The following is a 27,553-nucleotide window of genomic DNA, read 5'->3' as shown; positions in this document are numbered from 1 at the left end:
GATAGAGATAGAGATAGAGATAGAGATAGAGATAGAGATAGAGATAGACATAGACATAGACATAGACATAGACATAGACATAGAGATAGAGATAGAGATAGAGATAGAGATAGAGATAGAGATAGAGATAGAGATAGAGATAGAGATAGAGATAGAGATAGAGATGATAGGGTTAGAGATAATAGAGATAGACAAATATAGACAAATAGAGGTAGATAGAGATAGAGATATATATGCCAAATACAAATAAGAAGGATAAGAGAAAGAAATCCTTCTTTAATGATGGAGCAAAACTAAAGGATCATAGAATTGGCCGATGGTATTAACTAGACAATAGCTGAATATATGATAGAATGTTGTTGTTAGCTGCAAAGTCGTGTCTGACCCATCGAGACTCCAGGCCTTCCTGTCCTCTACCATCTTCTGGAGTCCATTTAAGCTCACGCCTACTGTTTCAGTGACTCCATCCAGCCACCTCATTCTCTGTCGTCCCCTTCTTCTCTTGCCCTCAATCTTTCCCAGCATTAGGCTCTTCTCCAGTGAGCTCCTTCCTTCTCATTAGGTGGCCAAAGTATTTGAGTTTCAACTTCAGGATCTGGCCTTCTAAAGAGCAGTCAGGGTTGATCTCCTCTAGGACTGAACGATTTGATCACCTTGCAGTCCAAGGGATTCATAATGACTTATTGATCTGCAGGAACAATATCAAGGATTAGTGATTTTTTTCTGCTTTAAAGGAGTTGCTAATAAAATCAATGCTGCTCAAGAACGGTTGCTACTGGAGATGCAGATGATGATCCTGTAATGGTCACTGAATGTTCTAAATTAGTATAATTTTAAGCTGTACAGTCCCAAAGACAAGTCAATGCACCATGAAATTTGTATTATTTCTTGACTGATGGAGTCATTTAAAAGAGACTCTTTGCTAGCACAAGATGTCAATTTTTTTTTGTTTTGCATGTGAAAGAAAAGACCATTATAAAATGACATTGCCCTAACCAGCATTTTAATATTATTAGTTTAATATTATTAGTTATATACTCTCACATATGCATAGTAGCAGCAATGCCTTGAAGTTAGGCTTAAGTGAATAGGAGGCCTGATTAAATGTTAATGTTAGAGAGAGTTCAGGGTTACCTATACTGCTAGGCCAGGATGAACTTGCCTTTTGCAGTAGCAGGTTTTACAAGCCAGAAATTAGTTTGAAACATCCAAATGGTGTCTATAGAATTCTTAATCATCTAAGTCAGACATGTCAAGCAATGTATCGGGACAGTTTTATTCCTTTCTAAGATGGGAGCATATTGCTTCTTAATGAGTGATCCATCACCTGGAAGGTAAAACATAGGAAGAACAGTTGCACAAATCGGGCATGTATAATCTAGCAAATAGAAAGACCAGGGGTAACATGATGGCAGTGTTCCAATATTTGAGTGGCTGCCACACAGAAGAGGGGCTAAATCTATTTACCAAAGCTCCTCAAGGCAGGACAAGAAGCAATGGATGGAAACTAATTAAGGAGAAAACCAATCTAGAACTAAGTATTTAAGTCTTTTTCCTCATACAGGCCATCCCAACACTTTTACATTTCTCATATCTTAAAAAAAGGAAAAGAAAAACAGAAAAAAAGAAAAATAAATAAAAAGATAGTATACTACTTAGAATACATATCCCTCTTAGACTAATGTACATTTACATCCAGAATTTTTCTCTTATTTTTAACCATATTCAAACATATGTTTAATCTTTAAGTGTTTCATTTATAATAAATTCAATTATCTAATCTTTTGGATCTCATCAAAACATCTTTATCCATTCAAAGTTTTCTCAAAATCAATTTCACTTAAGTATCTAAAACATTTCCTCTATATGAACCATCCCAACATTTTTATATTTCTCATGTCAAAAAACAAGACACAAAGGAAAAAAAGAAAGAACAAATACTATATTACTTGAGGGGCTCGTCCCTCTTAAACTAAAATTCATTTATATCCAAAATCTCTCTATTTCTTTAACCATATTCAAACAGATGTTTAATTTTCAAACATTCCCTCTGATAGATCCCATCATCTAATTTCTTGATTCTCACTTTAGCTTTTTTTTTGCCAAACATCTTTCCTGATCAATATGTTTCTCTGAATCCAAAAGTCTTCCCATAATCTTATGGATGTTGTTGTAGGTACAAAGGGCAAATCAGGTGAGATGTTTTTATAGGAGGGTTTCTCTCCTTCATATTCATTGAATTTTTTTCCTTTCTTTCTCTCTCAATTTATCTTATCATTTTTTGTCTCTTATCTTTGTCTCTAATCTATTTTGTCAAATCTTTTTTCTTGTCCTCAGACTTATTTTGTGATATTAGAATATAAGTTATCTTTTCCATGTCCATTATTTCCTGTAATTTTTTTTTCCACCTGGGTTGAGTCATACTTCCTTCTGTTGTTAGGTTCCATTTTTAAATCTCTCTCCGCTAGTTTATCAGTTGTCTGTTTTATCTGTTCACTCTCTATTTTTATTTTCTGAAAGTTTTTTTGTTGTAAAGTTAAATTGGAGATGTATTCATTTATTTTTTCAAAGTTATTTTTAATTTCCTCATGGTTTGAGATCATTGTTGTTTGGATTAGTTGCAATATAGTACACATCTCCTCCTGGAAAGTATTTGTTTTTTCTTGGTATATTCTTTCTGAAGAACTCGGGTTTTTCATGATAGCCCCAAATCAGTGTTTTCTGCAGACAGCTTTAAAGTCACAGTTGAATAAGTATTTATAATCCAAAAAGGTCATTTCTTTTCTTCTAAAGTTTATAATTCTCACTTTGTAGGTAACCCAAGATGTGTTTTTTTTTGTCACAGCTGCTCTCTGTTTTTAAAACATTGAAGGTCACCACCAACAAGTTACCTTTTCCTGGGCTGTATTGAAGCAACTGCAATATTTTCATCCACTACTAGATGTCAGCACTGGTTTGTTTTTCAGTTTTCAGTTTTCAAAATAAACAGTTGTTTTTTTTTCCTATTTTCATGCTTTAAAAGGGAAATCTTAACACATTCCACCAATTTCAAACTTATCCAGATTTAGGTCTTATATGAATTTCATTTCAATGTATTTCTGTCTCCACTTAAAGGTCTAATTCGCTGCTTCCATCTGAAGGAGGATGGGGCAAAGGTCTCCTCCTTCTCACTTTTGGAGGCTTTTTGCTTCTTGAGGTTTTTTTTTTCCAGGAAATCAATTATCAAGTAGAAGAGAGAAAATCACTGTTCTTAACCAGTTCCAAGCACGTTGTTTACAATCAGCTTAAAATGGTGCTTTGGGGCTTCGGTTGCTTGTAGCTTAGATTAAAGTTAAGCTAGCCTTTCTCCTGCTGGCTTCTGGAGAGCTTTTCCCAGACCAATCAGATCAACCGCCATCTCTCCACACTCGGCAGGACTTCCCTTTTATTCAGTATTAATTTTTCTAATTTTGTAATGGTTGTTCCCTTTAAAAAATAAACAATTTTTGAATGTTATGGTTAGTGCAGTTTGTTTTATTGTATTCTGTTTTTGGATTATTTTTATTTGAAAAAGGCTTAAATCAATCAATATTATGAATATTATGAATAACCTCAGTTTATGCTTCTTTATACTAAACCTACATGCAAGTTTTGAATAATCTCCTAAGGCTTTGCTTAGATCAATACCATAAAGTATTTTGTGCTGAATGGCTTAATCTATAAGTAGTTAGGTCAATAATCTTACTGCATGTTGTTAAATATGATAAGATTGGTTTTGATTCAGGGAAGAGATAGTCGACAAACTTGGTATATAATAGAACAAAACTTACTTAATTTAAATTTAAGGGCATGAAACTAACCAATTCATTAAAAACAATGATTTTTTTTTACTGATATGCTTAAGATATTGTTGTTTTGCCTTAAAAATTTTCACAAAAAAAACTTTTAATTTGCTTTCTATTAAACCTAGAGTCTAACTAATTTCCATGAAATATAGTAAAATCTATCAAATAAAGTAGAGATATTTTATGAGCTGTTCAAATTGCAATTAATTTTTAAGGATTACAAACAATTACTTTTTTTCAAGATATAGTATTAACAATTTCCATGTTTGGAAAATTGAGTAAATATAGTACTAAATATGTGTTACATGACTTGGGTTTTTCATTTTTTTTCATTTTTATATGTACTTTAGTGTTTTAATTATTGTCATACTGTTTTAATTGTCCCTGTGATGGTACATTCCCAAGAGTCATGTTCTGTGAGATAGGCGTCTACATGAATCTGTGAAATAAATAAAATTAAAATTAAAACATGTCTGTGTTTTTTAACCTTAATCTTCACTTCTTTTCTTAGAATTCTTGAGAGAAGGGGACAGTATACATTTACTGATATTCACACTTAAAGGTACTTTAGGGGTGCAAGAATTAATAAAAAAAATTCTTGGCAATGTGTATAAATAAAAGCTATAAAGATATTGCACCTGTCATTTGTATTCTATAACTATCTGGTTTGATACAGCAACCAAGAAGGACAGGTACAGACTTCAACAGATAGTTAGGACTGCAAAAAAAAAAAAACAACAATTGCAACCAGCCTGCCTTTCATTGAGGACCTATATATTGCAAGGGTCAAAGAGGCCTGAGAAAATATCCAAGACCCCTCACATCCTGGACATAAACTGTTTCAACCTTTCTCCTCAGGACTTAGATTTGAAGTATATCTTTGTCCTATTCTATTACAAAATCCTTAAATTCTGCATGCCACTTCGGAACAGAGAAAATAAACACTAGAGAAATTTCTTCTTGAAATCAACTTTTACAGCAGAATAAATGTATCAAGATCCATATAGCTCTGAGAGGTTTCAGCCGTTGTGTATAATATAGCTATCCCATAGTCATTTATATTTTATTTACATTTTTCAAGTCTGGCGTTTTATTTATACATTCATTTATTATATTTTTATGCATTGAACCCATGAGAGTAGCACACAATAAAGAAAAACTAATAATTTTTAAAAATCATAAATTCCGCAAATTACCCTAAAACATTAAGGCAGCAATAAAACACCAACCATTTCTTAAAATGAAATAGATGCATGAATACGTGTTTTCTTTTAAGATAAAAGGAGATTTTTGTAGTATTGAAAAGAATGGATTTTGCACTTTGGGAACAATGTATGAAATACCTTTTTCAGTGACTGAAAACTGCTGAAAATATCAACTTTTGGAGAATCAGTGCAAAACAGCCTTTGTTCTTATATTACCTGGTTACTTATTTGTAGTCAGAGACCTGTTTGAAACAAGTACCTAAGTTCATGACTGACATTATTTCTGTTTAGTAGAATATGAAAAGCTGCTTTTTAGATGTTTCCACAGGAAATTATGATGTATAAAAGACCATTTCTATCAAAAGTTAACATCTATCTTGTCAGCATTTTTCAAGCTAATTATTGTATTAGTTTTTTATATAACAGTCTCATAAGCAGGAAAGGAAAGGAAAGGAAAGGAAAGGAAAGGAAAGGAAAGGAAAGGAAAGGAAAGGAAAGGAAAGGAAAGGAAAGGAAAGGAAAGGAAAGACTGAATATTGACAAATGTAAACCAACAGCTTGAAAAGTTATTTATAAGCTAATGGAACCAATAAAAGAAAGATTATGTATTGAAAACAATTAAACACCAAATCCCACACTACTGTAGATGCTCTGCGACCAAAAGCTTTAGAGATGCAATGACAAAGTTTGTAGATGGTTTCTTACCAAGGGCAAATTAAGTTTGGTATCTATGCAGCTGCAAAGGACAGGAACATGCAAAGGGATGAAACTACCGGTATTCTAAAGAGTTGCATATACATTCTACATGAATGTCTCACAATCTCTGGAATACCATTTTGCTTTCATTTTTAAAGAGTGCACAGCCTTAGTGAAAATTCTATCTTGAGCTAATCCATGCAACTATAAGAAAGAAGGTACCTAAGAGCCTTGGTGGAGCAGTGGGCTAATGCCTCCTTAAGTAATACCAGCTGCCTGCAATTAGTGCAGGTTCGAGTCCCATCAGGCTCAAGGTTGACTCAGCCTTCCATCCTTCCGAGGTAGGTAAAATGAGGACCCAGATTGTTGGGGGCAATTAAGCTGACTTTGTAATAATGCCGCTTGGGGGGGAAAGCCCTAATAAGCAGGCATATACATAGAATGAAGGCTATTGCTAAGCACATTGGTTTGTGTTTAAATTGTAAGCCGCCCTGAGTCTTCGGAGAAGGGCGGGATATAAATGGGATTTTAAAAAAAAATAAGGTCAGCCCCAAGTGGATGTTAAGAAAATTGCATACATAATGCAAAGTTAATAATTACTAGAGAAGATCCTGATACTTTGTAAAGTTGAAGGCAATTTTAAAATTAGACAACAAAAATCAAAGTGATGAATCTTGTACTTTCAGGATTCCATTGAAGCAGTTATGGATAGATAAGCTGATGTCCACAAAGAGAAGGAACTGAACAATGAAGTTTTAACTATTTTTAGCTAACCAACTTCACTTTATAGAAGCTATTTCCATACAGGCTTAATATTCAATCTCAGATTTTCTTGGAAAAGAAAGTTGGACTACAAGCAGAGTTTTCTAATTCTGTTTTTAAAGGTGAAAAACTCTTAATATTTCTTAGTCTTACAAAAAAATTAAAACACAATTTATTTGCAGAGTTGCTGAACAACTTAATGCTTAGAATTATAGGGAATTCAATGTCTGGATATATTCCAGCACTTGGCTGTATATTCTTTCCATCCTTCAGATTCTGCATCTCAATGACTCCTTCCTAAATGTATATGAAGGACACCATTGCATATCATAAATACTATTATCTCTACATAATTATCTTAGTCAGTTCAAGAGGCTTACCTTGATCTTGATTCATAGCTTTTGTATTGCATAATGAAATTGGCTCAAGATAGAAGGAAAAAGATTGACCAATATGTGAGTGCTGTTCTGTTTAAGAAAAATGATGAATATCTTTCTGCTGCCCCACAATATCTTTCAGCTCAACTCCTCTACCTAATTCCTCACAGTTTCTGCAATTAATCTCTGCAAAATAAATGTTTGCAAAATGCAAGGATCTGTTAATTAAACAAATACTCTTTTCACTTAATTTAATATTGTAGGACTCACATTTTGAATGAATACTTCACAATTCTATTTGCATTTTTGCATGTTCTTCCTTCTCTCCATTTTAAAGACCTTTGAAAACTAATTTTGTATCTTCAGTTAGGTACTTATTTAGAAGTTAAACTTTTGTATGCCCTCTGTGTCATAATATTCAAATGTCGGAAGGTTCAAGAATGTCCTTCAGCCGGCTTCCGGTTCTGGACTTTTGGTGTTCCCAGACACGCAAGGGAATTGCTTCTCGTGTCGCCTGGATTTCTTCATCGGGGAGCCCCAGTAAAGGGGTCAAAAGTCACCCTGGAGGGGCAATGAGCAGGGGAGAGGTCTCTCCAGTTGGCAGTAGAAGGGCGGCGGCCCTCCCATCGGCTTGGAGCTACTCTCCGAACTGAAGAAGAAAGGATCAGCCACTCCCATGGCCCATCATTTAGCCGTTTCTTGCCGAAGCCAAAAGCACAACAAAGCACTTGAAAGCACTTGAAAACTGGGTGAGAATTGCCTTCTTGTTTTCCTAATTGGCTATTTTCCCTGTCAAAAGCTTCCTGAATTTTCTTCCCCCTGCGAGGAGAGAGGGAAGGGATTCCCCCCCACCCTCCTTAAGAGCGGCCTTTGTCTACAATGGGAAAGAAAAGAAACAGCCTTCTACTAAATTATACTGACTTATTGGACTTACTGCCTCTCTACTTTTGGCCCAAAGTTCCTATATTTACAGAAATGGACTATTCTACCTATTAGTCTAAAAAAGGGGACAAAAAAAGAAATAAATAAAATGATACTGTCTGAAAAGGTTGAAGTATTCTGGAGATATCTAGTGAATACTATTGGCAAACAAGCTTGCTTACATTTTGGACTGACCTTGGCATTAAGATAAAAACCTGAAACAGCTGGAGATGAATTTGACTTAGACCTATGGAGGTGGACTCTTACTGATTTTTGTTTGAAACATAGCCTCCACCAAGGACTATTTATAATTATTACAAAATGGAGAAGGATCAGCCACAAACCTTGCTTGATTATTACCTCATACTTGAAACAATCTACAGAGTCACTGGGATGTCTATCTCCAGATTTAATAATTTACATGCCAACCTTAAGTCACAAATTGAAACCCAGACTGCAACTAAAGAATTTATTCTTCAGAATATAACAAAATTGGAAGATATAAGCAACAACTATCCAAAGAACCGACAACTCTAAAAGTACAAAGAACTATCACTATGGCAAATAACCTTAAGGACCAACAACAAACTATGGGAAAACTTAATACTCAACTTTTGACTCCATCAAAAGAGCCTATAACTTTAGAAGTATACTATGTACAAGATAGTGATGCTAACATAGCGGACGTGGAAGGTCAACAAAGACAGTTTTCTGAAAGCCTGGATAGCCAAGCATTAATTACAAAATTGGATAAGACTCTTTACTTAAAGCAGATGAACCCAGATGGAAGAAGAATCCAGACCGAACTGAAGATAAAGTTTTTAGAGCAAATACAGAGACTAGAACTAACAGGGCAACAACATAATGATTACAAATGGTTTGGTTTTTGTGGATCACTGATGGCTAGATGGCCTCCTTCGATTCAAATAATATGTATTGGAGCGAAGGGAGACCTATCTGGCAATTCAAAGGCCTTGGTTTGGAAACCTGATTGGCAAAAAAAGAAACCCAAGGTTAGATTTAAAAAGTGAGTTCTTAGAGAACCATTAAAGGTTATCCTTTTAGTAATCAGTGATCTATTAGGATCTAAAATAGAAAATGTTTATGAGATAGAACTAGAATGTGTTTATGTATCTATTAGGCTTATTTTAGACATTATAATTTATGCACTGACATAATGGAAATTTGGTTTATAGATCCCACTTGATGTTAAAAGACATTTGATTATTCTATTTAAGAATTAAGAATTAGCTAAAATTTAAAACAGAATCTGGTTGTGTATAAATAGTTGTAGATAGATAAACATAGGCTGTGGTCCTGTCAGTAATGTGTGATGTATTAGGATGTGAAACAGACGATGTTTATTAGGTAGAACATAGCTACTCAGCCACTGCGTACATGTTAGATGCTATAGTTTTTGCTGTAATGAAATAAGGGAAATTTGGGTTGTGAATATTATTTGGGATGTTAAAGGCTAAATTTGAATAATATAATTAAAATTAAAATTAGGTAAACTTTAATAACAGGACATAGATATATTTCAATAAAATTGAATGTCAGAAAGTTATTTTTCAACTGACCACGCTATTTCTAGAAATTTACTAGTTTAAACTGGTTGTATGAAATGTTAAGGGAAATTGAGAAGGATGTTTTGATAATGTAACCTGAATTATGTACTGAAAACTCTGTTACTGAATCTCTGATTGTCACTGCGTGTTTTTTTAGTTTTGCCAGCTTCGCTCTATGTCTTTGTCTATGTTCCACGACACTGATTACCCAGTCATCATGATGCTTCCTAAATATGTAGATTTTAACTGAATAACCAATAAAACTTGTTTAAAAAAATGTCCTTCAGCCAAAACCTGCAAGTCATAATATAGTTAAGAGCAAACCCCACCTTCATTATCATATTTCCTACTGACTGTCATGGTTCCGACAGACTGAGACAAATAAAGCAGAAATCCAAGGTTTGGAAATTCCTCAAAGAACATGTTTATTGATACAAAGTATCGGCACATCAAAAGTGAAACCAAGTCCGTAACAATCCCCAATACAGTCAAGAAATCGCACCCCTAAAGCTATGCAAGCTACTATTTTCCCAATACTTCTTCTTGGATGGCTTTTCCTGAAATGCCCAGCCTGCAGTCCCAAGAGCAGCCGATAACCTTGGTTCCCATGGGGGGAAAGTCTGTTTAGTCTTGCGAAGCACCTGGTAAACCCCCCTCCCTCTATGCTATGTGTCAGCCAAAAATGAGTATCATTTTTTGATAAAGTGACCAAATTAGTAGACCAGTGAAACACTGTGGACATAGTATACTTAAACTTCAGTAAGGCATTTGACAAAGTAGAGCACAATCTACTGCTTGGTAAGCTAGAAAAAGGTGGAATAGACAACATTATCATCAGATGAATTTGTAGCTGGCTGACAAACCATACTCAATGAATAGTCCTCAATGGTACTACATCCACATGGAAAGAAGTAAGCAGTGGGGTACTGCAAGGTTCCATCTTAGGCCCAGTACTCTTCAATATCTTCATCAATGACTTAGATGAGGGAATAGAATGGGAACTCATCAAATTTACAGATGACACTAAACTGGCAGAAATAGCCAACACCCTCAGGATTCAAAAAGATCTTGACTAATTGGAACAATGGGCCTTATCCAACAAAATGAGTTTTAATGTGGAGAAAAGCAAAGTTTCACATTTAGGCAGGAAAAATCAAAGATATAAGGACAGATTAGGTGAGACCTGGCTCAAAAACAGTAACTGTGAGAGGGACGTTGGACAATCACTTGACTATGAGCCAACAGTGTACAGCAGCAGCAGCAGCCAAAAAAAGCTAATACAATCCTAGGTTGCATAAACAGAGGCATAGAATCAAGATCACATGAAGTATTAGTACCGCTTTATAAAACTGAATATGTAAATATAAGGAACCTGCAAAAGAACTGGCAAGAATTTTGGGAAGCATTCATCAGATATTTTATGGGTAACTGCATATGCAGAAGCCAGCTATTTGGTTTCTCCTGTAGCTTATAACAAAATGGCCGTGGAAAGCTGTTCTCTGTAGCAGAAAGGAGAAGGCATTTCCACTGAGGGTTAAAATGACCAATAGGATCAAGGCAGGTCCCAACCCCTGACCTCATTATTGTTTGTTGTTAGTTGCGAAGTCGTGTCCGACCCATCGCGACCCTATGGACAACGTTCCTCCAGGCCTTCCTGTCCTCTACCATCTTCTGGAGTCCATTTAAGCTCACGCCTACTGCTTCAGTGACTCCATCCAGCCACCTCATTCTCTGTCGTCCCCTTCTTCTATTGCCCTCAATCTTTCCCAGCATTAGGCTCTTCTCCAGTGAGTCCTTCCTTCTCATTAGATGGCCAAAGTATTTGAGTTTTAGCTTCAGGATCTGGCCTTCTAAAGAGCAGTCAGGATTGATCTCCTCTAGGACTGACCGGTTTGATCGCCTTGCAGTCCAAGGGACTCGCAGGAGTCTTCTCCAGCACCATAGTTCAAAGCCTTCAATTCTTTGGCGCTCAGCCTTTCTTATGGTCCAGCTTTCACTGCCATACATTGCAACTGGGAAGACCATAGCCTTGACTATACGCACTTTTGTTGACAGGGTGATGTCTCTGCTGTTTAGTGTGCGACCTCATTATATATTGGGGTAAAGTGTGTCATATCCATGACAAAAATATTGCCAGGAAATATGAGAAAACTCACTTCTACATCTCTTTAAAGACATCAATTCAAAGTTTGATGAAAACCTGACCTAAACAGCTTCTTTCTTACTTTGTGAAATTGCCTCTAAAAGAAATTGGGGTTTGAGTCTCTACTTTGTATTTCCCTGACACTTTCTTTGCAGCCTACCTTAATTGCTACAAAATATTTTAAATATGATAGGGAGGCAAAAGCCTAGAGTACCACAATGTTGTATGAGAAACAGATAAGGATTGATCTGTCTGTTGCTTCCAGTTATCATCAGTTATGATTAATGCTTTCTGGAAGTGCAGATGCTATCTGTTTCATCTTGTATTTTTAACATAGGAATGGCCTGAGCATTATTAGAGAAAATATAGTCAATTACATATCCAATAAAGCTAATAAATTTATTCCCTTGATAAGGGGAAGTTTAAACTTGAGTTATACATAAATTTGTGCACAGAAGAAGGGGTAGAGAAGATACACTGCTTTCAAACTCCCCACTCTTTTTAATGAAATTTCAGCCCTCTCATTTGGAATAGTTCATTCATCTAATGTTCATTGAAATAGGTACATAATATATGGAATGGCTTGGCCCAATACAGCCACAGAAAACAGAACAGACTTAAGTTGCATCTTAGATAATTTTTGGTGAAGCACTACTGTTCAAAACTGAATCATGCTTGCTCTAAATAAAATTATGAATAGTAGAGCTACCTCAGAAATTAAATAATCCTGTAGAAGACATTGCATTAACAGATAGCAAGGATTTTTGCTAAAAATGATATTATACATCCTAGAACTCACATTTATACCAGGAAGAACTCCAAAGTCTACAGTTTCCTTAACTTTTTTCTTGTTAATATGTTGGAAAAAACTTTTTTTATTATCTTTGATTTCTGTTGCAAGTCTTTGTTCTTTCTGAGCCTTTATTTTCCTGATTTCAACATTGCATGTTCTGGCTGTCTGCTGATAATTGGCCTTAGCTATGTGCCCTCTTTCCATTTTTTGTACTTGTCCTTTTTTGTCTTTCAGTTTGTCAGAGAGATCTTTGTGCAGCCATGCTGGTTTCTTCTTGAATTTCTTGTTTTTCTTTTTCAGTGGTATTGTGCTGGTCTGAGCTTTTATGATATCCTTTTTCAGAGTTTCCAATTCTTCTTGGGTTGTTTTCCCCTCTAGGATTTTCATCCATGGAATCTTTCCTAGATTCTCTCCGAGTTTGTTAAAATCAGCTCTTCTGAAGTTTAAGACACTGGTTGGATTATTTACTATTGCTAGTGTTTGCATTATATTAAATTCCAGTATGACATGGTCACTTTCACCAAGGTTCTGGCAGCTTCAACTCCCTCTATCACTTTTTCTCTATTAGTAACAATTAAGTCCAGTATAACATTTAGTTCCCTCCTCCACCTTTTGGATGATAAAGTTGTCATCTAGATTGGTTAGGAATCTGTTTGATCTCCTGCTTGCTGCAGAGTTTGTCTCCCAGTTGATATCTGGATAGTTTAAGTCTCCCATTACTGCTTGGTATGCTTCCTACATACATTTGTTAACTGGCTGGCAAAGAGTTCATCTATTTCTTCTGATTAGTTTGGTGGCCTATAATATACACTTATAGCAATGTCACTTTTATATACATGCTGGAGAGATTTGATCATGTGCATTTCTGTAGATATGTAGTGTTGTCTCACATATAGTGCATCTCCCGCTCTTCTTTTTGTATACCTGGGGGATTTTTAGAGCAATTTGTATCCATCCATCAGCCCATTCCATTCATGTTTTTGTTCCACCAGGTTTCTGTAATACCAACTATGTCATACCCACCCTCATGTACTATTGCTTCTAGTTTGCCATGTTTGTTCCCCAAGCTTTGAGCATTTGTATATAAACATTTAAGACTTTTATGCCTGTCAGTGGGTATGTTTTCTGTATCTCCTGATTGTTGTTTGAGTTTTTCTTTTTTCTCATCACTGCCTACCTCATTGTTTGATTTGTTTTCTTGGGATTTATGATTGGTTTTGGGTTCTAGAGATTCTAAAGATTGGTCAGCCTTCCACCACAATTTTAGTTTAAAGCCTTCCTGATGAGTTGGGCCAGTCTTTTTTTTGTATATATTTTATTGGTATTTTTTAACATAACTTAAATCATTCAGTAATTTGTAAACAGTATGTTGACTGGGTAATATTTATAAGACAAACTTTAACAATTGATTTCTATAATCTATATTCCATATGTTAATTTCAGTTGATTTCCCCTTTCCCCAAAGTATCTTTCTTTGCAAAACATTAGATTAAATCAATTCTCATTATTTTGAGAAACAACAATTAAGTATATAGTTTTTTCCAATAATCCTATTTGTCATTTTAGTTGCCTTATCGTAAATCCTGTTACCGTGTTTATTTCAGCTTATTTTTCCCCCCAAATTCTAAATATTCTTACTAGTGACAATTTTCTCAACAATTAACTACATTTACATTGGTGGATTTAATTCTATTTTTTCCATATAAGCCCTCTCATACTTTTATATTTCTTAATCAATAAGTAAAAAAGTAGAAAGAGAAAAGAAAAGAGGAGAGAGATAAAAAAGAGGGGAAAAAAGAAGAAAGAAAAAAGAAAAAAGAAAAAAGCACTGAGATACAAAAAATGGCATACGATTTAAAATATGTATCCCTCCTAATTTAATATATATTTATTCCCTCAATTTCTTATTCTTTTTAACCATAGCTGAGAATGTATTTAATGTATTTAAACTTAAGCATTCCATTCAATAGAACTAATCATCTAATCCTTTAACTTCAAAACACATTTTTATGTTTTTCTTATCATCACATTTAAATAACTAAAATGTTTGCTTTGTTTAAATCATTTCACCTTTTTTTACAGAAAGGAAAAAGAAAAAAATACATATTGTATTAATTATAAAAACAATTCATCCCTCTAAGAGTAATATATTCCAAAGTTTTTCCATTTATTTAGCCATATTCAAACAAATGTTTCTTATTGTATTAGTTAACAAAAAAATTCATCTGTCTAAGAGTAATATATTCCAAAGTTTTTTCCATTTTAGCCATATTTAAACAAATGTTTCTTTTTTAAGTATTCTCTCTGATAAGTCCCATCATCTATTTTCTTGATTTCCATTTTAATCGTTTTTCTCTGGCCATTGCCTTTCTTAATCAGTATGTTTTGCTGCATCATTTGTTTCCCTGTAAAGTATTTTTTATCATTCTTTTCCTTATCTTCAAACTTGCTTGGACGTGTTGAAATATTTCCCATTTGAATTAAATCATGATATTTTATTTTAAGTCTCTATCCTCAGAATTATGTTCAGTCATCTCTACTGTATTTTCCTGGGAAATTTCTTGAAGTGAAATTAAGTTGGATGTAAGTTGATTCATACTCTCAAGGTTGTTCTGTATTTCTTTGTGGTTTAAAATCATTGTCCTTTGAAATTGTTGCCACTTATCATATGTTTCCTTTTGTAAAGTATTCATTGCTTCAGATTTGTTACTCTCACTTTGTTTACACAGCTGCATTTTTTAAGAACTTTGAGGGTCAGAGAAAAAAAATCCTCATCCACCAGTAGGTGTCAGCATTTGCTCATTTTTCAGGTCTTTCTAGTCTTTTTTTCTGTCTCTAAAGGGTAGGTTTCGCCACTTGCGGTAACCAAAAGGAGGGAGTAGAATCCCCCTCCTTTTCTTCCCCCAGAGATGTCTTATTTTTGGGACTTTCTTCTTCAGGAAAATAGGTAGGATAGAGAAAATCAATATTCTTACCAGATTCAAGCAAGCTGTTTAAAATCCACTTAGTTTAAAAGCTTATGACTTCTGTTGTTTTCAGCTATGACTGGACATGGAGTTAGCCAGCCTTTTCTTCTGTTGGTTTCTGGGAGGCTTCTCCTGGACCGTTCGGGGAGACCACCATCCCTCCTAAGTCCCTGGGATTTCCTTCCTTCATTCCACCCCTTCAAGGTGGGTTCTGGCCCCTTAGGGTCTGCAACAAAAAGAAATTTCAGCCAAAGTGTTCGGCATTCTGAATCTTCCAACTGCTCCGCTGGAAAACAGGAACCAGAAGTCTGGGCTAGTCTTTTTTCGAGTACATTTTTCCCTGTTTTCATGAGGTACAGCCCATCCCTTGCCAAGAGTTTTTCTCGTAGGAAATGCAGTCCATAATCCAGGAAACCTAAGTTTTCTTGGCAACATCAACCCTTTAGCCAATGGTTTATTTCTAGAATTCTTTTTTCCCTCAATGGGTGTTGGCCTTTGATTGGGAATACTGATGAGAGATCAGACCATGAGCTTCTCCTTGCAAAGTTTAGGCTTAAACTGAAGAAAGTAGGGAAAAGCACTAGGCCACTCAGGTATGAATTAAATCATATCCCTGTTGAATATACAGTAGAGGTGACAAATAGATTTAAGGAATTAGATCTGATAGACAGAGTGCCTGAAGAACTATGGACAGAGGTTCGCGACATTGTACAACAGGTAGCAACCAAAACCATCCCAAAGAAAAAGAAATGCAAGAAAGCAAAATGGCTGTCTGAGGAAGCTTTGCAAATAGCTGAGGAAAGGAGGGAAGCGAAAGGCAAGGGAGAAAAAGAAAGATACACCCAATTGAATGCAGAATTCCAGAGAATAGCTAGAAGAGATAAGAATGCCTTCTTAAATGAACAGTGCAAAGAAATAGAAGAAAATAATAGAATAGGGAGGACCAGAGATCTTTTCAAGAAAATTGGAGAAATGAAGGGAACGTTTAATGCAAAAATGGGCATGATAAAGGACCAAAATGGCAGGGACCTAACAGAGGCAGAAGAGATTAAGAAGAGGTGGCAAAATTACACAGAAGAACTATACAAGAATGAGCTTAACGTCCCTGATAATCACAATGAGGTGGTCACTGACCTCGAGCCAGACATCCTAGAATGTGAAGTGAAGTGGGCCTTAGAAAAGCTGAGCAACAACAAAGCTAGTGGAAGTGACAGTATTCCAGCTGAGCTATTCAAAATCTTAAAAGACAATGCAGTAAAAGTGCTACACTCAATTTGCCAGCAAATTTGGAAAACTCAACAATGGCCACAGGATTGGAAAAGATCAGTTTACATTCCAATTCCAAAGAAAGGCAGTGCCAAAGAATGTTCAAACTATCGCACCATTGCACTCATTTCTCATGCTAGTAAAGTCATGCTTAAAATCCTACAAGCTAGACTTCAGCAGTATGTGGATCGAGAACTACCAGAAGTGCAGGCAGGATTTCGAAGAGGCAGAGGAACTAGAGATCAAATTGCCAACATACGCTGGATCATGGAGAAAGCTAGGGAGTTCCAGAAAAACATCTACTTCTGCTTCATTGACTATGCTAAAGCCTTTGATTGTGTGGATCATAACAAACTGTGGCAAGTTCTTAAAGAGATGGGAGTACCAGACCATCTTATTTGTCTCTTGAGAAACCTATATGCGGGTCAAGAAGCAACAGTGAGAACTGGACACGGAACCACTGATTAGTTCAAAATTGGGAAAGGAGTCCGGCAAGGCTGTATACTGTCGCCCTGCCTATTTAACTTATATGCAGAGCACATCATGAGAAAGGCAGGGCTAGATGAATCAAAAGTTGGAATTAAGATTGCCGGAAGAAATATCAACAACCTAAGATACGCAGATGATACCACTCTAATGGCAGAAAGTGAAGAAGAACTAAAGAGCCTCTTGTTGCAGGTGAAGAAGGAGAGTGCAAAACTTGGGTTGAAACTTAACATTAAGAAAACCAAGATCATGGCATCTGGCCCTCTCAATTCCTGGCAAATAGATGGGGAAGAAATGGAGGTAGTGACAGATTTTATTTTCCTGGGCTCCAAGATCACTGCAGATGGGGACTGTAGCCAAGAAATTAAAAGACGCTTGCTCCTGGGGAGGAAAGCCATGGCAAATCTAGACAGCACACTAAAAAGCAGAGACATCACCCTGTCAACAAAAGTGCGTATAGTCAAGGCTATGGTCTTCCCAGTTGCAACGTATGGCAGTGAAAGTTGGACCATAAGAAAGGCTGAGCGCCAAAGAATTGAGGCCTTTGAACTGTGGTGCTGGAGAAGACTCCTGCGAGTCCCTTGGACCGCAAGGCGATCAAACCGGTCAGTCCTAGAGGAGATCAATCCTGACTGCTCTTTAGAAGGCCAGATCCTGAAGCTAAAACTCAAGTACTTTGGCCACCTAATGAGAAGGAAGGACTCACTGGAGAAGAGCCTAATGCTGGGAAAGATCGAGGGCAATAGAAGAAGGGGACGACAGAGAATGAGGTGGCTGGATGGAGTCACTGAAGCAGTAGGCGTGAGCTTAAATGGACTCCAGAAGATGGTAGAGGACAGGAAGGCCTGGAGGAATGTTGTCCATAGGGTCGCGATGGGTCGGACACGACTTCGCAGCTAACAACAACAACAACAACTGATGAGAGCACTATTTGTGCTCCTAGCTTCTTAACTTTATTGCTTAGTTGTTTATAATCTCTCACTATTGTACTCAGGTTCTTTGTTGTGTCATTTGTCCCAATGTGGAGGAGGAAAGGATAGTAATCTGTAGGCCTAATTAATTTGGTTAGGTACTCAGCCACATTTTTGATTTTTGCTGCTGGGAGATGGATGATTCTGTTCCTTTGAGGATAGAATCTCCTATTACCAACACTTGCCTTCCTTTTTGGGGGGCTGCAGTCTGGGGTGTTTTTTTTCTGTTTGTCTCAGGTGTGTTTGTTGATGTGACTTTTTAAGGGATATCTGAAGTGGCTTTTTTAGGGATATTTGAAGTTGTTTCTTTGCTAGGTGTCTGCATATTTTCTTTGAGGGGGAGGTTGTGTGTCTGCATGTTTCCATTTAAGGGGAAAAATTGATTGCTGAGTTTTAATGGGGCTGCTTCTGGTTAAGCTGGGTTGGGCAGGAGGGGTTTGTTAGTTGTATGCTGCTTCTTTCTTTGAGTGTTGTGTTTGCTTCTATGTGTGACATACATCCATTTGTCTTCCTCCAAGGGCTTATCAGTAGGGTTAAATCCTCTGGGTATTTGTTCACTATTTAGTTCAGTTTTGGTAAAGCTTTGTTTTGTACATTGGGGTTTGGCTAGGGTTGCCTCTAAGTCCCTTACTTTTTCCTCCAGTAGTTTACATAATTTACATCTAATGCATGTATAGTTAGGGTGTCCTTTGGGCATAAGCACGTACATGGAACATGTATTGCATACCACAATAGTATCAGCCACCTCTTCCACGAGTTTATAGCCAACTATAAGGGTTAGGGTTAGGGTTAGGGTTAGGGTTAGGGTTAGGTAGTGCTCATCTCTGTTTCAATGCCATTGAGCCAATGATGTCTAAAAACATTTCTGTAGTCATGTAGCCAGCATGACTTCACAGAACATTGTTATCTTTCCACTGAAATGGTATCTGTTTTTCTACTCTCATTTGCATACTTTTGAAATGCTAGGTTGGCAGGAGCTGGGGCAATAATAGGACCTCACCCCATCATGTGGCACTCAGATTTTGAACCCTGGCTGCTGGCTTTCCACCACTTCTGAACCCCCATGTTGCCATCTCACCAGTAATGGATAGATAAGTTCTCTAGCTATTCCAGCTGTGCTAACTATATCGAGTAATAATTACTAACAAAAGAAGAAGCACAAAAATAAAAGAGAAAAGAGAAAGCTGCCAAGTGAAAAATTGTGAAAAGTAATCAGGCATCTGTATATGTCTGACTGTGCAATCTTTGGAATCTGGAAGATGTAATGATTTTGTCGTTTTTCTTCCTGCGTTCCCATTTAAAATTGCTTTATATATTGGAAGTAATCTTATATTCCAATTTGATCAAAATATCATTGATCAAAATATAATTTTAATAATGGCCTTCTAGGTGGAGTGTGGAATTCTAATGAGAGAAGTGTCCAAACCAGTGTTTGCTGGTGAACTTCAATGTCCTTTCATTTGTGCTACTATTTCTTCAGCATCCCTCAAGTCTCCCAAGCTTTCTATACTCCCATTAAATCTGGGGGAGAAGGCATGAGGGAGTTTCTCTGAATAGTGCTGCCATCATCACTAAGAGAAAATCTTTTTTTTTTATTGAAGAGTTTTAAAATACAGTTTTCCTTTAAGAATCCCCCCTTCCCCCTCCCTCCTCCCCCCTCCCTACCTCCCCCCCTCCCCCCCTCCCCCCCGACTTCCCAGAGCTAAATACAAGGTATATATATAAAAAGCAATCATAAACAATCATATACTAACAATTATAAACTCTAAAATCCATCACTCTCTAGCTTATATAAGATAAAACAAATAATAATAATATTGAATATGTATAAAAAGAAACTAAGATAATAAAAGAAAAAAAAAACGAAAGAAGACTTATTCAAATGCTACATAAAACTTCTTAACCCTATACTTGTTCTGGATAAAATCAATCCATTTTCTCCATTCCATAATATAGCGTTCTTGCGAATGATCTTTCAAATAGGCCAAAATCTTCGCCATCTCTGCCAGGTCGGAAACCTTTAAAGTCCATTCCTCTATGGTCGGCAGTTCCTCTTTCTTCCAGTATTGGCCTATCAAAAGTCTTGCCGCCGTAATTAAATTCAACATCAACTTGGTGTCCACAACTGTGGCATCTGTAATTATTCCCAGCAAAAAAAATTGCGGACAAAACTTTAACCTCTGTTTAAAAATCTTCTGCATGTTCCACCAGACTTTTATCCAAAAAGCCTTAACCTTTTTACAAGTCCACCATATGTGAAAATATGTTGCATCTTCATCACCGCACCGAAAATCTTAAGAAACAATTATCCTTGCCTAGAGAAACCATCTACCCATTTCTCTGTACATAGCTCTAATGAAGAATTCTGAAACTCCCTCTAAGCCTAAGTCTATTAACCATAAAAGAAGCTTAACAGAGTTTAAAAACTAAATTTTCCCAAACATAAAAACTTAAAACTTAACTTCCCACCATAAATATTTTATACCACTGTTCTAAATGCTATCAAAAAGGCGAAGGAGAAGGAGAAAGGAGAAGAAATGTTATATAACATCAATGTTATTAAGAGAAGAGTATCTTCAATGTTACTAAGAGATGACTATCTTATAGTTCATATATCAAGAAAAACCACCTGCAAAATTAGTGTGTAGTGAAGGGATTTATCTATCCATAAATATCAGCATATTATTTTTAATAACAGAGAAAGCAACAACAAAAGATGATTAAAAAAAACATGCTGTATTGGCTGTGCATATTAGTTGGAAGAAAATCTAAAAGAAATTACAGAGAAAAGAGTGGATTGCTCAAAGTATCCCTTAAAAAGAGGGCACCTTGTTAACACCCAGAGCTCTACGACTGCAGTAGATAAGAATATATTGCAACATTGTGTTGAAGGTATTTCTTACATGTACCCATCTTAAAACACAATCAATATTTTTATGTGTAATAATTTTATATTAAAATATTCATTGCTGATATTATATGTAGTGTGTATATGTAGTATGTAGTGGGGTGCCCCAGGGCTCTGTTCTGGGCCCAGTGATCTTCAACATCTTCATTAACGATTTGGATGAGGGGATAGATGGGGAACTCATCAAATTTGCAGACGACACCAAGCTGGCAGGAATAGCCAATACTCCAGAAGATAGGCTTAAGATACAGGAGGATCTGGACAGACTCGAACACTGGGCGCTATTTAACAAAATGAAATTCAATGGTGAAAAAAGTAAGGTTCTAAATTTAGGCAGGAAAAATCAAATGCACAGGTATAGTATAGGTGGTACCTTGCTCAATAGTAGTAACTGTGAGAGGGATCTCGGAGTCCTAGTAGACAATCACTTCAATATGAGCCCAATATCTCAGGGGCTGCCGCAAAGAAGAGGGAGTCAAGCTATTCTCCAAAGCACCTGAAAGCAGGACAAGAAGCAACGGATGGAAACTAGTCAAGGGGAGAAGCAACCTAGAACTAAGGAGAAACTTCCTGACAGTTAGAACAATTAACCAGTGGAACAACTTGCCTCCAGAAGTGGTGAATGCTCCAACACTGGAAGTTTTTAAGAAGAGACTGGCCAGCCATTTGTCTGAAATGGTATAGTGTTTCCTGCCTGAGCAGGGGGTTGGACTAGATGACCTCCAAGGTCCCTTCCAACTTCTTCTTCTTCTTCTTCTTCTTCTTCTTCTTCTTCTTCTTCTTCTTCTTCTTCTTCTTCTTCTTCTTCTTCTTCTTCTTCTTCTTCTTCTTCTTCTTATTCTTATTATTATTATTATTATTATTATTATTATTATTATTATTATTATTATTATTATTATTATTATTATTAAACACTGGAAGTTTTTAAGAAGAGACTGGCCAGCCATTTGCCTGAAATGGTATAGGGTTAGGGTTAGGGTTAGGGTTAGGGTTAGGTTGGACTAGATGACCTCCAAGGTCCCTTCCAACTTCTTCTTCTTCTTCTTCTTCTTCTTCTTCTTCTTATTATTATTATTATTATTATTATTATTATTATTATTATTATTATTATTATTATTATTATTATTATTATTATCAAGTGAAGTCCTGAATCTTCAATTATTTTTATCTGCCTTGCTTTGGGTATTTTTCACTTACATTTTTTTCTTTTTTCTTTTCCTTTTTTTGCAAACAAAGTAACCATGGTAACTATGAAAGAATAAACAACTAAATAATTATCCGTAGCACACTTTTTAACAAGTCGCAGAACAAACAAGTAATTCAAAGAAGCATAAGAAAGATAGTCATTATAAATCTTTACATAATGAAATTGCAAAAACCTAACTTATAAAAGTAACTAATTGATAATCACTGAAAGAGATTTAATCTTATACCCTCGGAAGATAGAAAATTTAAAAAATCAAATCTGTAAGCAACAAAAATAAATTAAACTTCTGTATATTATTTTAGCTGGCTAAATATATTTTTTTACAATATTAACCATTGTTGTTTCTCCCATTTTCTCACAGCTTTCTCTTGCAAAGATTGAAGAAGGCTGAAACAAGTCTTTTCTGGTGAGCATGGAGGAAGAAGGGAGAAGGAACTTTATCCAGCAATGCTGACTGGAAGTCATCTTCACTGGGTTGTTTTGTTAAATGATGCAGGATTATGTACAGAATGCATGGAAGGCAGCTATTCTTCTGTTTACTCATTTAGTTCTGAGCTAACCGGGACTGTACATGAAGGTTCTATTTTTATACAATTGTGTCTACAGCTGTCTGCAACTTCTCCTTCATTCAACTGATTCCCAAAGAAAGACCTCATGAGAACATTATTTATTGTTTAAATAATGATATTCCACACAAACAATGTGAACATTATTCCTATTTGGCATTTTCAGGACTACCCTGTGAAAGGGTACTCATGCTTTTGAATAACTTTTCTCCTCCTGAAAAAAAAAATGTGGAAATTGTTCATACAGTTTCTCTGTCCTCAAACATGGTGGGAAACTTTGGAAGGCCACTTCTAGCCAGCTTTAGATGAAACCATTATTACTCAATATGGATCTCATCCAATAAAGATATAGCTATGTCATTCTGATGTAATGTATGATCTATGAGATCTTTTCCCTCCCTCTCTCCCTCCTTCCTCCCTCTCACATTCTCTCCCTTCTACTTTATCCTGGCATAAATGATCTGCTTTCACTATTTATCAATATTTATCAATAATCTATATTCTCTGGAGAGAATCACTGGGACTATTGCCCACAAACAGCTTCTTTCAACACAATGCAAACTCTGTAAGAGGCAAAGACAGAGGCAAACATAAATATGCTAATGAAATTGTTGGTTCAGCATTTATTATTACAGATCATCCCACCATACCTATTTCATTATCCCAGCTCACATTTTCTTCACTTAATCACCATTATAATTCTAACTATGTAATTGTAACTATGCTAACATTCTATAGATAGTGGGAAGGGGAGGAAAAAAGAGACGATCACATACTTCCAACCTTTAGCAATCAACAGTTGAAATCACAAAATATTAAATATAGACTCTTCCTGACTCTTCCTGCAATATATTGTATTTGAATTCACAAAATAACCACATATATGATGCACATTGAAAAGGGTGGGGCTCCAATCCTAGATGTCATCGAAACTTTTTTGTCCCAGCATGGGAATAGTCAAGGTTTTAAGGTCAGAGACTGCAGAAAATAGGAAATATTAAAACTTCCATGTTGGAAGCAACAAAGTGCTTCTGTGGTAAAAGGATTTGCCAGTGATATCACCATTTTCCAGGGGACACCAAATTGGGAGCTCCTTTCACGAAGATGTCCATTGAAGTGATGTCAATTTATCTACTCATGGTCACCCACTTTTGAACTGTTGGGACTGCTGGGTCTTCAGGAGCTGGAGCATGTGACAAGAGCTCACCCTGTCCCATGGCAGCAATGATTCTTGAACACGAGCCTGCTGATCATCAGCCCTGCATTCTAACCTCATGAGCCACTGTGCTCCTAATATAGGAAATGACGATCATGGAAGGTGGTGATGGGGTCAATAATAAAGCAAAATACAGCTAAAAACTGACATATTGAACAAATGGGCAAAACCAAGACTTCCCACCATTTATTTTCGAGGGCTGGTCCATCACCCTACCTTACCAGCAGTATTTAGTTCATTTTAGACCTTTCTGTTTCAAAGTAGCAAAAATCTTCACAAATCCTTTTCATCATCAATTCTCACAGTGAAGATCAAGTGAGGCTATTACTTTCATTAAAAATAAAATTGGGTGTACATATTCCTTTGTCCATGCATATCTGACATTTCCATTAAAATGAAAGCAATACAAATCCATTCAAATCAAGAGAAAACTATCCTTTAAAACCCAGTCCGGCCTCAATTTGGACAATTTTGGAATATCATTATTTTAAAAATGGAAAATTAAAAAGATATCTCCCTTAATCAGTTAAGGACTTATTTTAATTTCCAGCCATATCCATTTTTTAAAAAAAATCAGATTAAAATGTGGAGGTAATGTTTAATACCCAGATTAATATTCGTAATCCGGCCACATGGCAAAGAAAAACTGGATGACTTCCTCACACACCTCAATAGCCTACACCCCAAAATACAATTCACCATGGAAACAGAAGCTAACAATCAACTTCCCTTCCTTGATGTCTTAGTCTACAAGAAATCCAACGGCTCCCTAGGACACACTATCTACCATAAAAAAACACACACAAACCGCTATCTGAACGCACTCTCACACCACCACCCAGCACAGATCAACTCCGTAGCCAAGACACTCATCTCCAGAACAAAACACCTAGCTGACGAACAACACCTAAAAACCGAACTACACACTCTCACTAATGTACTAACAGCCAATGGATTCCAAAGAAACATGATTACCAACTTAATCCGAAGAGAGACACCCACAAAAACCCAAGACAGAGAACAAGAAAATGGCAAAGCCCTCCTCCCATACTTAAAAGGGACCACAGACAGAATCAGCAAGATCCTCCAAAAACACAACATCAAAACAGCATTCTACACAGACAGAAAAATATCCACCATCCTAAGAAACCCCAAAGACATAATTGGGTTAGAAAACCAAGGAGTATACGAAATCCCATGCACCACCTGCCCCACCACATACATCGGACAAACCAACATAAGAATAAGTGCACGCATTGAAGAGCACAAAAACTCACTCAGAAAGGGAGAACAAACTTATTTATTTTTATTTATTTTATTACATTTATATACCGCCCTTTCCCTGAGGACTCAGGGCGGTTTACAGGGAATTAAAAAATCCAACATACAAAAGTTAAAAACCAGATTAAAAATATTAAACTTCATCCCTGTTCCAACACTTTGAAGCCACGGGACATGAAATTGATTTTAAAAAAACCAAAACTATTGCCAAAATTGAACATTTTAACAACAGAATAATCAGAGAAGCCATTGAGATAGAAAAACGCCCCAACAGCATGAACAAACGAGATGATACCTCTCGCCTACCAGCCATTTGGAAACCCGCCTTGATTGACAGACGAGTCCCAACCACCAAGAATGATACCAGACCCAAACTCATGATAACATCACATGACATCACCACCACACAACCATTCAAAAAGGAAATCCGAACCCACAATGATAACGACGCACAACCACAAAACAGAAACCTAACTACAGCTGCAACATCAGCCACTTTAAACCCCTCCAAACCACACAATAAGCAAACTGACACCCACTACAAAAACATGGCACCACCACAAACACGAAGCCGAACAAAAGCAGCACAGCACAACTCACCAGCTCAGGTCTAAGGCTGGCAGCTGAGACCAGCCCATCCACTCAAAACACACCCCCACCCAATCAGAACACACATAATCCCCCACCCAATCAGAGCACACCTCCACCCACAGAACACACCCCCTCTGGCAGTTTAAAAAAGAGGAACAAACAGCCACTTCCACATGCTTCTCCCAGAAGAAGGAAGCTGAAGCCACCAGCCTGAGGATGACGGATGGGATTCCGTCGAAACGTTGCTCTTACACCTTCAATTCTATGTGGGAAAAAACCCGAATGACCAAAGATCCATATATACATATACATATACATATACATATACATATACATATACATATACATATACATATACATATACATATACATATACATATACATATACATATACATATACATATACATATACATATACATATACATATACATATACATATACATATACATATACATATACATATACATATACATATACATATACATATACATATAAAAGGTAAAGGTTCCCCCGCACATGCATGCTAGTCGTTTCCGACTCTAGGGGCCGGTGCTCATCTCCGTTTCAAAGCCGAAGAGCCAGCGCTTGTCCGAAGACGTCTCTGTGGTCATGTGGCCGGCATGACTAGACACCAAAGGTGCACGGAACGCTGTTACCTTCCCACTGTAGTGGTCCCTATTTTTCTACTTTCATTTTTACGTGCTTTCGAACTGGTAGGTTGGCAGAAGCTGGGACGAGTAACAGGCGCTCACTCTGTTACGCGGCACTCGGGATTCGACCCGCCAAACTGCCGACCTTCTGATCGACAAGCTCAGCGAATACAGATTTAAGAAGATCCGTGGGACCAAATTTATGCTCTGGAAAAAAAAAGAGAGATGAGAAATGAAATAAGCACTCCAAAAACCTGAGCTGCAGTTCATCTGGAAAATTCAATATTTGTCCTTTTGGGGAACACAGGATTGGTCTGCCAAAGAAGCTGTCATCTAAAAAAGTGGGTTGAGGCTTTCTCTGTATAGGCGTACAGCTCAAAAATGATGATATGCTAGATTTGTATTTTACTGCTGTCAACGAAGTGAACAATCACAGAAAGATCATAAGCAAGATGGTGCCAGAACTATAGTATATCACATTAAGGACTGAATGCTTCCAAGTAAATTATAACCCTATCCTGTCTTATACAATTCCAGCAACATTCTGGACGATGGTGTGTGATATATTACTTTCAAGTAAGGTGGCAGGCAGGAGCTATATAAAGCAAACCCTTGTTTTCATTGAAAACTATTTCTGAATCTAGTTTCCTTCTTGAGACTTTTTAAAATCAAGTGTTGTTCCCTGTGTGTTGTTATGTAGTGGGTTCTTTGGAAGCAGGAGGCGAGACGGGAGGGTTCAAACAGGAACATTGCTTAGTAGTAACAGGAACAGAACTGAAAACAGAGGCTTCTACACAGCTTCTTATACAGTTGGCCACTAGGCAGCAGCCAATAGGTTTAAAGGAACCTATTCCCGGCCCAGAGCCAACCAATGATCATCCTGGAGACTGCATGTCTGGGCAGCCAGCGACCGTTACACAGACTCCCTAATTAAGCAATCTCAAGCAGCATTCAAAGACACATGAAAACAGTTCAAGTAAAAGGCCCAATACATTACATGTGTCACACTGAATTTCTTCAGAAGATAGAGAACAGAACAAACAGAGTCTATGCAGACATCAGATAATATCATAGTTATTATTATATCGGTAAGATTCTTATTAAACATGAATTATATACTTCAAGCACTAATAAAAATATAATTTGAATCAGCAC

The sequence above is a fragment of the Vipera berus genome, assembly GCF_964194415.1.
Source record: "Vipera berus genome assembly, chromosome: 3".
Lineage (NCBI taxonomy): Eukaryota > Metazoa > Chordata > Lepidosauria > Squamata > Viperidae > Vipera > Vipera berus.
Note: the sequence above shows the minus strand (reverse complement) of the source record.